Source organism: Acipenser ruthenus, chromosome 3 (assembly GCF_902713425.1).
Source record: "Acipenser ruthenus chromosome 3, fAciRut3.2 maternal haplotype, whole genome shotgun sequence".
Taxonomy (NCBI): domain Eukaryota; kingdom Metazoa; phylum Chordata; class Actinopteri; order Acipenseriformes; family Acipenseridae; genus Acipenser; species Acipenser ruthenus.
Genome location: NC_081191.1, coordinates 68,716,541 through 68,731,558, shown reverse-complemented (window position 1 = coordinate 68,731,558; position 15,018 = coordinate 68,716,541). Strand labels below are relative to the sequence as shown.

Below are 15,018 nucleotides of genomic sequence, written 5' to 3'. Positions count from 1 at the left end.
CTGCCCATACTACTCCACATCAAGGGACGGTAACCAAGTCCATGCAGGTCTTGGAGATGGAGTGGTAAATGTACAACCTGTTATTAATTGAATAACTAAATAAATAAATCAGAATGAAAACAGTTCTTGACGCTGCTGAGAGAAAACCGGCAAAACTGTTTCAATTCCTGAGTTCGGTTACCTACTTGTTTTCATTCTGATTATTTGTTTAGGCTACAGCGTGTCCGTCAGCTCAACTAGCGAATGTCAGTGCAGTGTGATACCAAAAAAAATGAGTGGTTGGATTTGCTGTCAATCAACCCAAGTTTTTTGTTGGATCAGCTGTTTGAACATTTTTTTGTGTTTAAAGGCGCTGTAGTTATACAATGTAGTTAATGCAACTGTGTGCACAAGTCCCTCCTCCCCCGAACCTCCAGAAGATTAGGTACCATCGGCAGTCCTGCGTCAGTCAAAGAGTAATTACATTAGTCAGGATTTGTGAAATTAAATAAAATGGTTTGCTTTGCTTTGAACACCAAATGTGAAATGAACAACCATAAGTACGAATGAAATTATATATAGTTATTTATTATCATAATGTGAAATTTGATGCGCATGTTAAAAGTTCAAGTCCTTTGCTTCGTATTTCCTTTTTTGTTTTTAAACGGAAGTGTTCTGAACTGAATCTCTCTTTTTAACTATTTTGCACAACAGTGTATTTGGTTATTGGATCTTCTGTTAAAAAAAAAAAAGTTCTTTATTTTTCGAAAATAAAACGTCAATGCACTAATAAGAAATCAGGTTGCCAATTTCACCACTGTGACTATTCACCTTAAAAAAGTTACCATTGCCACCCTCTCCCGAAAAAAAATCCTGGCTACGCCACTGTTGCCAGGGTTTATTATTTAAAAATGCGCAGTTTATTTCAAACTTTCAAAACATAATAACATAACAAAGAGTGTCTAAGACCCTTCACCGTTATATTTGTTCTCGTGTGAGACTTTCACTTTTTCAGTCAGCGAAAATATGTGCTAAAACGGAGTGAATTTGAGCCCTGTTAAAATGGCAAAAATACAGCTACGTTTGGAGTTTTTCTACAACAAAAAAGCTAAACCTCCAACGCCAGAGACATCAACAGAAACCGAACCTGACTCTTCTGTAGTTCAGAATGTTACGAACAGCACAAGAGTGTGACGATCCTTCCATTTCAAACGCTCAGGTTAGTGCAGGTGTAGATGTCTGTCGATAAGAGACTCTTGCCTGTAAAGTGTTGTTTGCAGCTCTCTTGATTGTGACAATCTGGCGTAGAACTGTTTGTGATGAAATATCTGGTAATCTTAGAAAGCTAGCTTAATGTTTACATAAAAATGGTTAAATTCGGGCATCGGGTTTGAGCATTTTTTTTTTTTTTCGGGGGTGGGGTGGGACGGGGGATGGGGGTGCTGTGCCCCACCAGTTTTTCAAGCCATGAGTCGACAATGGGCGGGGTTAACCAAATAATTTAAAGTGGGTGGGGCTAACCACATCATTTCATAAACCTTACTTGTTGTGCACTTCCATTTACTATATCGGTATCAGGGATATTATTTAAATATTTCACACTTGGGTAAGAAAAGAATAGTATTATTATTTGTTTATTTTAGCAGACGCCTTTATCCAAGGCGACTTACAGAGACTAGGGTGTGTGAACTATGCATCAGCTGCAGAGTCACTTACAATTACGTCTCACCCAAAAGACAGAGCACAAGGAGGTTAAGTGACTTGCTCAGGATCACACAATGAGTCAGTGGCTGAGGTGGGATTTGAACCGGGAACCTGGTTACAAGCCCTGTTCTTTAACCACTGGACCACACAGCCTAATACAACATTTATATAAAATATATTAAAATATCATGATATAACAAGATTTGTTTAAATGATTATCCAGATACAGTATAATATACATAAGAAATTGAAATTGACTTTCAGCACACACAAAAAAAAGAAAGTAAAACATCTTTGGTGATGTGGGAGAGGAGAGTGCTGCAAGTTCCTTCATTTCTTCCTGTGAAATGAGAAAACGTTTTTCACAGTAATCATTACCCAACATCCTTTGAAGACCTGCAGCAACATATAGGCAAGGTTGATAAGGACTTCAGTTAAAATTCTGGTCTACCTGGATTAGTTTCTTGTGGTTTTACCCTAGAAGATAAATATCTAGAATATGGGAATATTGCCTGCAAGTGAGTAAAATGTTTTTCTTTCTTACGTTAGAAGTTGTTTCACCTTGAATGGAACTACCATATATTTGCAGAAATTAACTTTCAATGGATACTATGTCTCAAGTTAGAAATACGAGTTTCATTAGAGTTAATTTTGTTCAGTTTAAATAATAAGTAATGCAAATAAATACATAGTTTTAAGAATACAATTTTATCTATTTCTACCAACCTTCATTGTTTTGTCTGTTTCAGACCCCTCTACATAGGGGCAGGAATAGCCACAGTCAGTGTGACCACAAGCAGGCAGACAAGCAGCAGTGACCTCATCTTCAGAGCTCAACACTGAACCACAAGCATGTTGCAGGATGTTATATAGCAGTTTAGCTTAGGGCTCCTCTCAATTTCAAAAACCTCACAAAACAGCAAGAGAATGATATAGCAGTTTGGTGTACTGTAAAGCCTATAAAGTGAGATTTGGAGTGAAGATCTTTTACGAATGTTGAAGTATTGATGGATTAAATAATACTTAATATTTATGTAACTTTTGGACTTACAGAGACTAGGGTGAGTGAACTATGCATCAGCTGCATAATGGATTTAATTATGAGTTTTTGCCACTGAACAACACAAAAAAGTCCATAATGTCAAAGTGAAAAATAAAATCTACAAATTGTTCTAAATTAATTACAAATACAAAACAGAAAATAATTGATTGCATAAGTATTCACCCCCTTGAGTCAATATTTGGTAGAGGCACCTTTGGCAGCAATTACAGCCACGAGTCTATTTGTATAAGTCTCTACCAGCTTTGCACATCTGGACACTGCAATTTTTGCATCTTCACGAGCTTTCCAGGCCCAGACGCAGAGAAGCATCCCCATAGCATGATGCTGCCACCACCATGCTTCACGGTAGGGATGGTGTTCTCAGGATGATGTGCGGTGTTAGGCTTGCGCCAAACATAGCGCTTAGCGTTGTGGCCAAAAAGCTCTATTTTGGTCTCATCACACCATAGAATCTTCTTCCACTTGGTCTCAGAGTCTCCCACATGCCTTCTAGCCGAGATTTGATGCAAGTTTTTTTCAACAATGGCTTTCTTTTTGCCACTCTCCCATAAGGCCAGTTTTGTAAAGCACCCGGGCTATTGTTGCCGTATGCACAGTGTCTCCCAGCTCAGCCGTGGAAGACTGTAACTCCTTTAGAGTTGCCATAGGCCTCTTGGTGGCCTCCCTGGCTAGTGCCCTTCTCGCCCGGATACTCAGTTTTTGAGGACAGCCTTTTCTAGACAGATTCACAGTTGTGCCATATTCTCTCCATTTCTTAATAATGGACTTTACTGTGCTCCGGGGGATATTCAATGCCTTGGAAATGTTCTTATATCCTACCCGATTGGTGCTTTTGAAGAACCTTATTCCGGATTTGCTTTGAATGTTCCTTCATCTTCATGATGTAGTTTTTGTTAGGAAATGTACTAACCAACTGTGGGACCTCCCAGAGACAGGTGTATTTAACCTGAAATCATGTGAAACACCTTAATTGCACACAGGTGGACACCATTCAACTAATTATGTGACTTCTAAAGACAATTGGTTGCACCAGAGCTTATTTAGGTGTGTCATAGCAAAGGGAGTGAATACTTATGCAATCAATTATTTTCAGTTTTATATTTGTAATTAATTTAGAACAATTTGTAGATTTTATTTTTCACTTTTCACTTTTTGTGTTGATCAGTAGCAAAAACTCCTAATTAAATCCATTTTGATTCCATTTGTAACACAATAAAATGTGGAAAAGTCCAAGGGGGGTGAATACTTTTGAGTGTCACTGTGTGTGTGTGTATATATATATATATATATATATATATATATATATATATATATATATATATATATATATATAATGATGTCAGTCCGTCCTATAACCTCCAGATGTCCACATGACCAAATACAAACTCCCCATAAACTGATCTAAAGAATAAATAAGTTATTAACACATTAACTATTGGCTAATGAGTAATTATAGCTATAGAAATTGAGGCAATCAAGGCTTTTGGTTTTAGAAAAAGAAAAAAAACATGACTGTGCCAGATTACAAAATGTACATCAGTACCCATTTGCAGTCATGCACTGTGACGACAATATATTTTTCATAATCTGCCATTTATCTTTAGAACATTATAGAAAGGCTTTAGTAGACAGACATTTGAAATTACTGAAAAAAGAGATCTTAAAGTTGCAACCCTTAGCATATAGATGAATCATTTCCCTGATGTTAAAAACCAAATTGCAACCAGAGATATATTTTTTAAAAATATTGCTCGAGCAGGAATATGTATTTTAAAGATCCTCAAGGAGGCTAGTAATCCAAGATTCAGGGCCACACTGTAAATGGCATTGCCTATATCTTGAAGAAATATTTAAATAAAAATATTATAATAGAAATCCCAAATCCAAGAAAGAAGATAACCACTCTAATTTTTTAAGCCTTTAAGAAATTGGATTTAAAGCTTGATTAGTCATTAGCCTTTTCTGTGTGTTAATTCATCGTGTCAAAATTGGTAATGTTTAATTATTGTTAATTACACATATTAGGTGTACTCCACTGACATTGTGTGGTTGTAGGACTAATTTACAGATCAGAAAACCTTTAAAAGATTGCATGAAATTCTCAAGGACTTACTCAAGTGTTAAAGCTTTGTGAACACAAGAAAACAGCTGTCAAAAGCATTCTGTCTTAAAAAGACATAAATCCATTAAAATGAACACCCTCCCACCAACCCACATCCTACACACACACGCATATACACAAACACACACAAGAAGAATACCAATTTCAAAAGATACCAAAATAAACTCAAGAACAAAGTGTTTTTTATTTTTGTTCTTTATTAAAATTTCTTCATGTAGACAATGTGGGGAAGCTATAAAAAAAGGCCAACAAGATGCTCGGATATATTGTGATAAGTGTTGAATTTAAATCAAGGGAAGTAATGTTAAAACTTTACAATGCATTAGTAAGACCTCATCTAGAATATTGTGTTCAGTTCTCGTCACCTCGTTACAAAAAGGATATTGCTGCTCAAGAAAGAGTGCAAAGAAGAGCGACCAGAATTATCCCGGGTTTAAAAGGCATGTCGTATGCAGACAGGCTAAAAGAATTGAATCTATTCAGTCTCGAACAAAGAAGACTACGCGGTGATCTGATTCAAGCATTCAAAATGCTAAAAGGTATTGACAATGTCGACCCAGGGGACTTTTTCGACAAGGACCAGGAGTCACAAATGGAGATTAGATAAAGGGGCATTCAGAACAGAAAATAGGAGGCACTTTTCTACACAGAGAATTGTGAGGGTCTGGAACCCGCTCCCCAGTAATGTTGTTGAAGCCGACACCCTGGCATCCTTCAAGAAGCTGCTTGATGAGATTCTGGGATCAATAAGCTACTAACAACCAAAAGAGCAAGATGGGCCGAATGGCCTCCTCTCGTTTGTAAACTTTCTTATGTTCTTAAAATGTTTGTTTACTTAGGCATGAGCATGCTGTATATGCTATCCTGACACAGATACATGATTTACTAGCGCAGGATTAAAAAAAAAAAAAAAGAACAATATTTGGTTATCAGGCCAGCATGCATTTGACTGTGATTTTTCTGCACTTCGACTGGCAGGATCACGACGTCACTTGTTGGATCCACCTTCACATTAGGACAGGATCAGCTGTATGCTGGGGAAAGGTGAGAATCCTTTTAATAAAACTTCCCATGTAGTTTGTTTAATGTTTGGTATCACTTATCCTCCAAATGGGCAAAATCTGCTACGATCACAAGATATATGGTGTCTGATTTAGTTGCTTGATAAGGAAGAAATCTAGATGGTGCTATTTTTTCATCAGCGTGTGTCAACATTCTATAGAACCATTGAATAGTAGACCCCTCTATCTGGTAAATAGGGGCATATTAATCAAGCTTGTAAAAACTGAAGCATTTCACTTTTTTTTTTTTTTTTTTATAAATTTAGTCGTTGCCAATTATTTTTTATTATTTTCTCCCCAATTTGGAATGGCCAATTATTTTATTATGCTCAGCTCACCGCTACCACCCCAGGGCTGACTCTGGATGGCGAAGACAAACACACGCTGTCCTCCGAAGAGTGGGCCAATTGAGCGCCGCCCCCTGGGAGCTCCCATCCTCGGTCGGCAAAGGAATAGCCTGGACTCGAACTCGCGATGTCCAGACTATAGGGCACATCCTGCACTGCACGTGGAGTGCCTTTACTGGATGCGCCACTCGGGACCCCCGGCATTTCACTTATTGTTCATTACAATGGATCTTGTATCATCCCGCAACCACGCTGGGTTTCACTGAGGTCATTGTGATAGAGCTGATTGTTTTAATATTTTCAATATTGTTTTTCAAAGTGTGCTAAATCAGTTTTTCCTGTTGCTATGGCCAACGGTTTCATCCTAGGAATCTGAAAAATAGTAATGGCATTTGCAAAGTTGTTTCTATTATCAATAATTGTATTAAGAGTTCCAAAATAATGCAATGTAGACATGATTTTAAACAAAAACTGACAAGTTTAAATATCTTTTAATTGATTTTTAAAAAACAAATTAAAAAAATGGACTAACTGAAGGTGACATGTTTTCTGATTGATTTGGTAATGAAGTGCCACATAACACTGCAGTCTAGGGAATGGCTACAGGAAAGATAACTTACTGTTACAGGAGCCTCCTTTTTAGCTGATATTACAGATAGGCAGCCCAGACAAGGTCTTGGACGTCTCTTTGGGTTGGCTTCGAATTGTCTCTTTTCTCTGATCGGAATGTCTGGAGGGGAGGTGGCCTTCTGGTAAGATAGCAATAAGATTTAAAAAATGACATCTCTGTAAAAATTAAAAAAGGCAGTACCCCACCATCAAGTATAATTTTACACTAAAATATTTTGTCTTATTAACTTTAATTAACACCAACGATATTCATCCACAAATTAGTTCATTGTGTAAACATATCCCAGGGTTTCTACTGCGCATCTCCTTCTACCTTCCTTAGCTCCACACATTCCCACAATCCCCTTCTGCTACTGCACACTCTGAAAAGAGATCCCACTGGATGAGATTGTTTATTACATCTTTAAAGGGAGCGTATAAAACCAATGAACTACTCCATTGCATGTTAAACTTATTTTCGATCAACCAATGAGTTAGAAATAAGTGTGCATGACATGGCCAGTGACTGTGACTTATTCGTGCTGCAAATGATTTGATGTTACACCACCACTCTCTTACTTCAGACAAACACCACAACCCCTAGTCCTTTACACATTTACACATTTTTTATAAACAAAACACAAAACATCCATATAAGATGGATATGTGTAAAAGATCTGAATCATTGATATGTCCAGAGGGTGAAACAATGTGGCAGGAAAATGGTTCATTTTTATGGGACAGCACTGGTAATGGAACCTAAGTTAAAAAAAATAAAAATAAAATCAGGAAGATAAGCTGTGTACCAAACATAGACAATAACTCAAAAGTGAATTAAGTTTCCGATTGTATACCTGGCTATACACAGTTACTACTGATATAAAGACATTTTGGCTCATCTAACCTAGGTCTATGGCATATCCTGAACACAGATTATTACAAAAATATGATTTCAAACAGCATACAAATGTAAGGGGACAGAAAAAAATAATAATTTGAATCTATCTGTCTCTCTAATGCGGGTTCCTAAACATCACGTTGTAATTCTAATTACCTTTTCTTGTCCCTTGTCAAATCTGCCCCATACTGTGCTGGCTTAGCCGCCTCCAGCATCTTCACCATCTCCGTCCAGCAAGGATACAACACCAGGAGAAGCAGGTCTTTTTTTACAAATCTGAAAAAAATACATTTGTATTTTAGATGTAATTTCTTGTCACGGGACATTATGTAAATGCTATTATCCATGGTGCTTACGACAAACATTTACACTTGGGTCTCTTTGAGAAAGACATTACTAAATCTCAACAAAGAATTTGCCATGCTTACAATTTGCCTATGCTTATGTATACATATACATCTCCTGCCACGTAAACTCTAAACGATGAACATGACATATCAACAGTATGTACAGGATAGAATAAGAATTAGCAATGAAATGTTTAAACACAGTCTGATGAGGGATTATCCAGATGTATGTAAAACTGTGTGACATTCACAATCTTGTATATTATCATTAATGTATACTCTATAATGTTGATGCTAAGTTTCCTGTCAATTGGATAAACAGTTTGTAACAAATTGTGTGTGTGTGTGTACAGCCACCTCCACTTCATCCCCTTCGCAATGGATTTCATCCCCAGCTGGGGATAACAGAGCTGGTATGAAAATCCAACTGTAGTCTCCCTTGGAGCACCAGACAGTGGCATGAATAAAGAGATTAGAAATCGCCCGCTTAGAGGGTATAAACTATCTCTTTAAAGTTTAAAATTACCAGCTTTTAGTGGTTGGTGTCCAGTCGTCATTTTTTACAGTTTCTTCGTTTCACTTTTCCTTTTGTTCAGTCATCCTGGTGCAATATATATATATATATATATAAAATAAAGAGCTAGTTATAACTTTTAAATGAATCTTAACCTCAAAAACACTATCAGGGGGTCCTCGAGTGGCTCACCTGGTAAAAGCGTGGTTGTGTGGTCATACAGCACAGGTTCGCGTCCTGGCTGTGCAAAGTTGTCGGTCTTCGCTGTGAATTCCAAAGGGAGCGTAACATTGGCTCTGGCACTCCCGTGGGTTAGGGAAGCAAAAACAAAAGGGACTGTTTCTCCTCATTGCGCTACAGTGAACCCTGCTGGCCAGGCGCCCTGTGAGCTCAAAAGCGGACACCTGCAGGGCTGGCCTTTGTCCTCCAGAGGTCAGTAGCTCGCTGACATCCGCTCTCGAGTTCCTGGGTGTAAAAGAGGATAATAGTTTGGTTGTGGGATCGGAGGACGCCCACTAAACCTTTGGATCTCCTGAGCTGTGTAAGGAATTGCTGCGATGAGGAGAAAAAATAATTGGACATTCCAAATTGGGGAGAAAATCGGGGGTAAAATAATTGGGCACACTAAATGTATATATACATAACTTCACGTCTGTCCCCAGGCAGGACGATTGAGATATTCGGTAAAGAAACAATGCTATAATTAATCCCTGTAATTACGCCAATTACAGATGTTTCTTTTGCTCCTAAATTATATTGGGATGGTCAGTAAATCATTTGCTGACAATTGCATCATTCACAGAAGGTGTGCGGCAGGTGTGGGATTAATTGGGCCTATTTATATCCCCATCGCTCACAACTTCTTAATTTCATTTTCAGAAATTGTAAAACAGTTTGTGTTAACTCTATAGACACCAGCCCCCTATATACCAACTAAAGTCCATTTATATTAAATATTTAAGTACGAGCATCCCAGGGAGAAAACTAGAATAGCAAATGAGCAAGTGTGCTCAGGTCAGCGCTTTGTGGTAACTGCAGGTATTTGCATCACACTGCTGAATGACCAATAGCCACCCAGTACTGTACATTGCAAATGGGCTGTTTCATCTGAGCTCAACTGTGTTAACCCTGACCTATCGAGGTTAGTGAACCCTGTTGTTCTGATTATCAACATAATGTCAATAAATCTTACAACACTGCATCACACACTTAAAGCAGTTTTTGGCAAAAACACCCACCACCACTGTCAAGTGCATAGGAAAAACAACCATAGTTTAACTGCAGTGGAGAAGATTGGATTTAAATAATTGCAAAATACTGCATGTTTGTATATTGAAATAATGAACATGTTAATGATTATTAAAAATACCAATTGTAGTTGTTTTTTTCAGACAAACATAAAACTGTAGGCCACACTTTAGTTCAAGGACCAATTTATAAAACATCTACAATTTAAAGGTTTTGACAATTCTTATCCAGGAATACGGTTTTTATGAAAAACAAAATGTTTACATTACTAGTATCAAGCCTCGTGTCATACTATTAAGTAATTAAAAGACATTATAAATCCCTTTGTAACACTGCATTGCTACAACCTGTTATTACTATTTATGCAATAATACATTTCGAGATGCTTTATGTAAAAACTGCAGGATCTATTCAGTTGTTCTAAACTGGGTTAAAGTAAGGAATAAGGAAGATGACCATATAGCACGTGTGCAGTATTTAGACAGATCTGCTACAGTCCTCATTAAATGCACCTGCAATCCGCTGCATTTTAAAACTGTTGTTAAAATGCATTTCCACTCCACGTACGACATGCTTCCGTTTTCCCGTGTGCTACTATGCTTTCAAATCTGAACACAAAAATATATACAAGTGCTTATCTGGTTCCTAGTAGCTGATTGATCTCAAAACCTGGTCAGGTCGGGTCTTAAAGGATCCCAGTGATTCAGCATCAACAACATGTCTCGGTAACCCATTCCATACCATCACCAACCTCTGTGTAGTATGTCTCCACCAATTGGTGTCCTCTGGTCTGGTGTTAGTGCTGTGCTTTAAGTAGTGACTACAGTTACATTATTCCTGTAACAGATCTTCATAAGACCCGTCTGATTAATCTCTCCAGGGACGCATTATCTTTTTTGTAGTGCAGGGACCAGAGGCAACATAGTATTCCAAGTATGGTCACTAAGTGCATTTTTAAACTTCTGTTTGACAAATTCAGAAATGGCAAATAAACCATAAAGCCTGTAAAAATGTGGATTTTCTTCTCTTGCCCAGCTTAATTCCAATAGAAATGTGTGAAATGTCCTTTCAAGAACAAGACTCTTCATTTACTTTTAAACAGCCTACCTTTAGTTAACATCCCCAGCAAAACCCTGTCAGCAAACAGTTTAAAGCGATATTTTCTAATGTATCATAATAGTCATTTATTTAAAACAAAACAAAATAGACAAGAACAACATTGCAGGCCTTTTGTAAGCTGTGCTGTTTCTTTAATATACATTTTCTTTCTACCAACCTTTTTTCCTTTGCCCGTTTCAGACCCCTCTTGCTTGGGGGCAGCAATAGCCACAGTCAGTGTGACCACAATCAGGCAGACAAGCAGCAGTGACCTCATCTTCATAGCTCAACACTGAGCCACAAGCAGGGTGCAGGGGGTTATATAACACCTTAGTTTAGGGCTCCTCTCAAAAGGTCAGAAACCTTACAAAACGTAGAGGTTATGGTACAATACTGGGTGGTAACATGTTTTTTTTTATTTTAACAAAACTAGCAATTATACTAAAGAGAAAGTTCAGTACAAATTGCAGATATACAGCAGTTTACCTACTGCACAGAAACTACAACTAGGCTACAAGATGAGTTAACATACCTAGTTTTGGGGGATGAACAAATGTCTTTTCTGAACTGCAGTTGTATTTTCCTCTGAAACGGAAAACATTTTGGGGGTATGTCTGCACTTGTGAGATGTCTTGCTTAAGTGTCAAATGTCATATAATGTCCTTGGCAGAGGTCAAGGTAAAAAATGAGGATTGCAATTTAGGAATATGCCTTTAATATACATGGTCATGTGCTTTCTTTTAGGAGTGAGACTTGACATGCCTGCCAATGAGACTGCTAAATTCTGATTTTGTTTTTGCTTTTCTTGACAGAGAGCCAAGACTTATATTTACTCTAGCTGTTTTACTAAAGCAACAGGTCCCATCACCTTGACTTGTGTTCGAGAGACGATCCCGGATAACACATCTGACCTAACTAAACAGCACATCATTAAAAATCAACTTTAAAAAGGGTAAAATCCTTTTTGTTTATATCTCACACATTTCTTGTAAGTCCTGTAATGTCCCTTATTTATGTAAGCAGCTTCAAGTGAAATTGTAATACCTTTTGAGATGTTTGTAATCATTCCGAGTGGCTCATGTTCCAATTACTCAATAACTATGTGCTAAGGTGCTTTGACCTGAGTTCAGAAGCTGCTCTTCTGTTCTATTTACCAGCTACAGTACAGACTACTTTGCTTTTCATAGTGTGTTCAATTGTTAAAGTTCCTGATTGCACCACTAAATAAACCTGGTTTCAGTGGGTCTTAACACAGTGCTCAATTGTCTATTTGGGACCCCATTGCACTGTCATCAGAATCGCTTCAGTGAATATGTTAATGATGGGGCAGGCGCTCTATAACAGGGCAAGACGAGGCAAGTCTTCAGAATACCATTTCATTGTAGTATTTTTTTACATTTTCCCTCCATTTATGCGCCACAGAATCTGGGGCAAACTCCTTTTGCGTTTGCACTTGCATTTGCACTGTGATCAGAATACAGCCCTAAGAGTTTTAGTTTATAGACAGTAACAGTTTAAGATGTTTCTGTTAATAAAAGGTTTTTAAAACATACTTTTCATGTATTTTCCTTGAGAAACTATATAAAATAGGTAGGAAATGAAAAAATGATTTAAATGAATGTTTTTTGTTTTTAAATCAAGTGATTTAATTCTTGATTTAAATCAGTGACTTCAATCGACTTGATTTAAATCAGCCAACCCTGCAGTCAACACTCACATATCCGACCCTATAAAAATTTGACTTCAGTGACAGTTAAAGGAGTGTGACACATATCTGATTATTTTATTTTGGCCCGTTCCAACCCTTGTCAGTTTTTTCAGGGAACACAAAAAAGATACAATGTCAAAAATACATAGCTGAAAGGACTGTGTTTTAAAATACGTAGGCTTCCATTTAGATGTACTGTAGTTGGTTTTGTTGGAACAGTACTATATTTTCAATAGAAGTATTTTAATTCAGAATGATATGATTCTGAAAATATCACTTGCCAAAAGAGATGACTGTGGACACGTGAACTGTAATACAGTACATACTTTGAAATCTGGTACGTATTGTAGCAGTACGTAAATTTCCCCATTAACGGCCCAACAGCAAAATGATATCAAAATGTTACCCATCAGGGCCGTTTCTAGCCTTTTGGGGGCCCTAAGCAGGATTTGATTTGGGGGCCTCCCTTCACTGTAGCCCACTCCACTTGGCACGACATCAAACCAACATAGGCTTAAGCCTACTGTCTTGTAAATGTTTGTATGAGCACACATATGTACGAGCAAACATACAATGAACAAATAAAGACGTAAAGAATAAAGAGGGACCTGTTAGCAGCAACATCATCTTTTATTAACAAAAGGCAATGAAAACAAAGTCTGGAATAGGGTTGCCACCTTTGAGATATGAAAATACTGGACGCCCCATCCCCTCCTATTGTCTTCTTCTTCATTTGTCTCTGCCATTGTGACTAACGTTACAGTATGCTACTTAATAGTTTTCATTCAAAAGGCTGATGAATGATGCATGATTCCATGATGGCCCTGGGCATGACTCACTCACTAACAAAATCTGTAAATTATTTGAAAACTGATCACTGTGATTATTTATGAAAATCAATTTAAAAGAAAATATATTTATTTATTTATTTATTGCTAGGGGGGCCCCTAGCGGCAGGGGGCCCTAAGCAGTCGCTTATGTCGCTTATACCTAGAAACGGCACTGTTACCCATGCACAGAACTGCGTAAAAGGCAAAAAGCAATGCAATTTAGCAAAAGATTTAAAAAAAAACACCAGTTTCCACAATTATAACAGTATCCAAAGTCAGTATTTAAAATTGCAGAACATAGTGCTCGATAAGGCCCTAATGTCACAGTTCACTTGCAAATGAAAATGCACAAAAGCAACTAAAGATCACAGATTTAAAAAGAAATATAAAAATGCATCACAGTATCTAAAACTGTTTAATGACTTTTACATTAGCGTAGCTTCTCGTTCACTTTGTTTTTGCTGCATTTTCGTCATGTGAAATTGGAGGAAGTGCTGTGTAACTGCACAATAAAGACAGACTGATTTGGCATGGGAGAAAAAAAAAGTGGGTTGTGACAGATAACAAGTACATTGTAACACTGAATAGATTGGCTTTGTATCAGAAAACTGGAGACGGAGTCGGAAATCATGTGTGACGGGTAAGTGCATTCATTTGTGACATTATTTACATACAGTATATATATAAAATGGGGATTGATTTTATTCTTAATGCAGGGCGGTAAAACGCGACTAACCTGTATCTGGGTAACGGATAACCGAATGCTGACTGTATGTAGTTGGTGCTTTGGTTGGCAACAATGCATGTCTATATTGTCCCAATGGAGGATGATTATAGAGCATAATTTCTCAACAGCTGGTTGTTTTTACTAATAGCGAGTTATAAATAAAAAGTAACTTTGAGCAGTGCATAGTTACAAGTATGGGGGCATTACTTTATTAATGCACGGTCTATTTTAAAGTGGGTGGGGCTAACCAAATCATTAAAAGTGGGTGGAGTTAACAAAATAATTTAAAGAGGTGGGGCTAACCAAATCATTTAAATGGGGCGGGGACTCAGTGGCGACGCATAGGGGGGGCACGCCTGGTCACGTGCCCCCCCAGATTTCTGCCAGGCAGTGGCTTAGCCACTGTGTTATGATCGTTCACACTGAAACATGTGTAAGAAATTGCAATATTGTTATATTTTTCGCTTCCCATTATAGCGGGGCGGACGTGGCATGGGCGGCGCTGATTTTTCTTTTCGCTCACGGAAAGAACTTTTTATTTACCGCGTTGCTATCAACCAATGAGAATACATAAGCAAGCTGTACTTGCTCAACCCCAAACACAGATGCATGAAACATATAGGCTATGATTACTGTATATGCTATGTAGCCTAGCTACTACACATATCGATGTGGTAGCAGACATCTACTATGTAATGAGTAGCCTATGTATTTACATAGAATGCACTCGCCTCATGACATATCTTATTGCCAGCTGACCTCT

At 37.7% G+C, this 15,018-nt stretch overlaps 1 long non-coding RNA gene across 3 annotated transcripts; it reads right to left on the bottom strand.

The window, feature by feature from the left end:
• Positions 1-5,053: 5,053 nt before the first annotated feature.
• LOC131722068 (uncharacterized) lies at positions 5,054-11,722 on the bottom strand. 3 transcript variants are annotated; one of them, XR_009320003.1, is made up of 5 exons: positions 11,523-11,722; positions 11,169-11,353; positions 7,940-8,059; positions 6,897-7,025; positions 5,054-5,902 (listed from the first exon to the last, which is right to left on the bottom strand). It is a non-coding gene; the product is annotated as an uncharacterized LOC131722068 (long non-coding RNA). The 3 variants fall into 3 exon arrangements; XR_009320004.1 differs by lacking the exon at positions 11,523-11,722 and having other exon boundaries at positions 5,054-6,648; positions 11,169-11,377; XR_009320002.1 differs by lacking the exon at positions 11,523-11,722 and having other exon boundaries at positions 11,169-11,365.
• Positions 11,723-15,018: the final 3,296 nt, after the last annotated feature.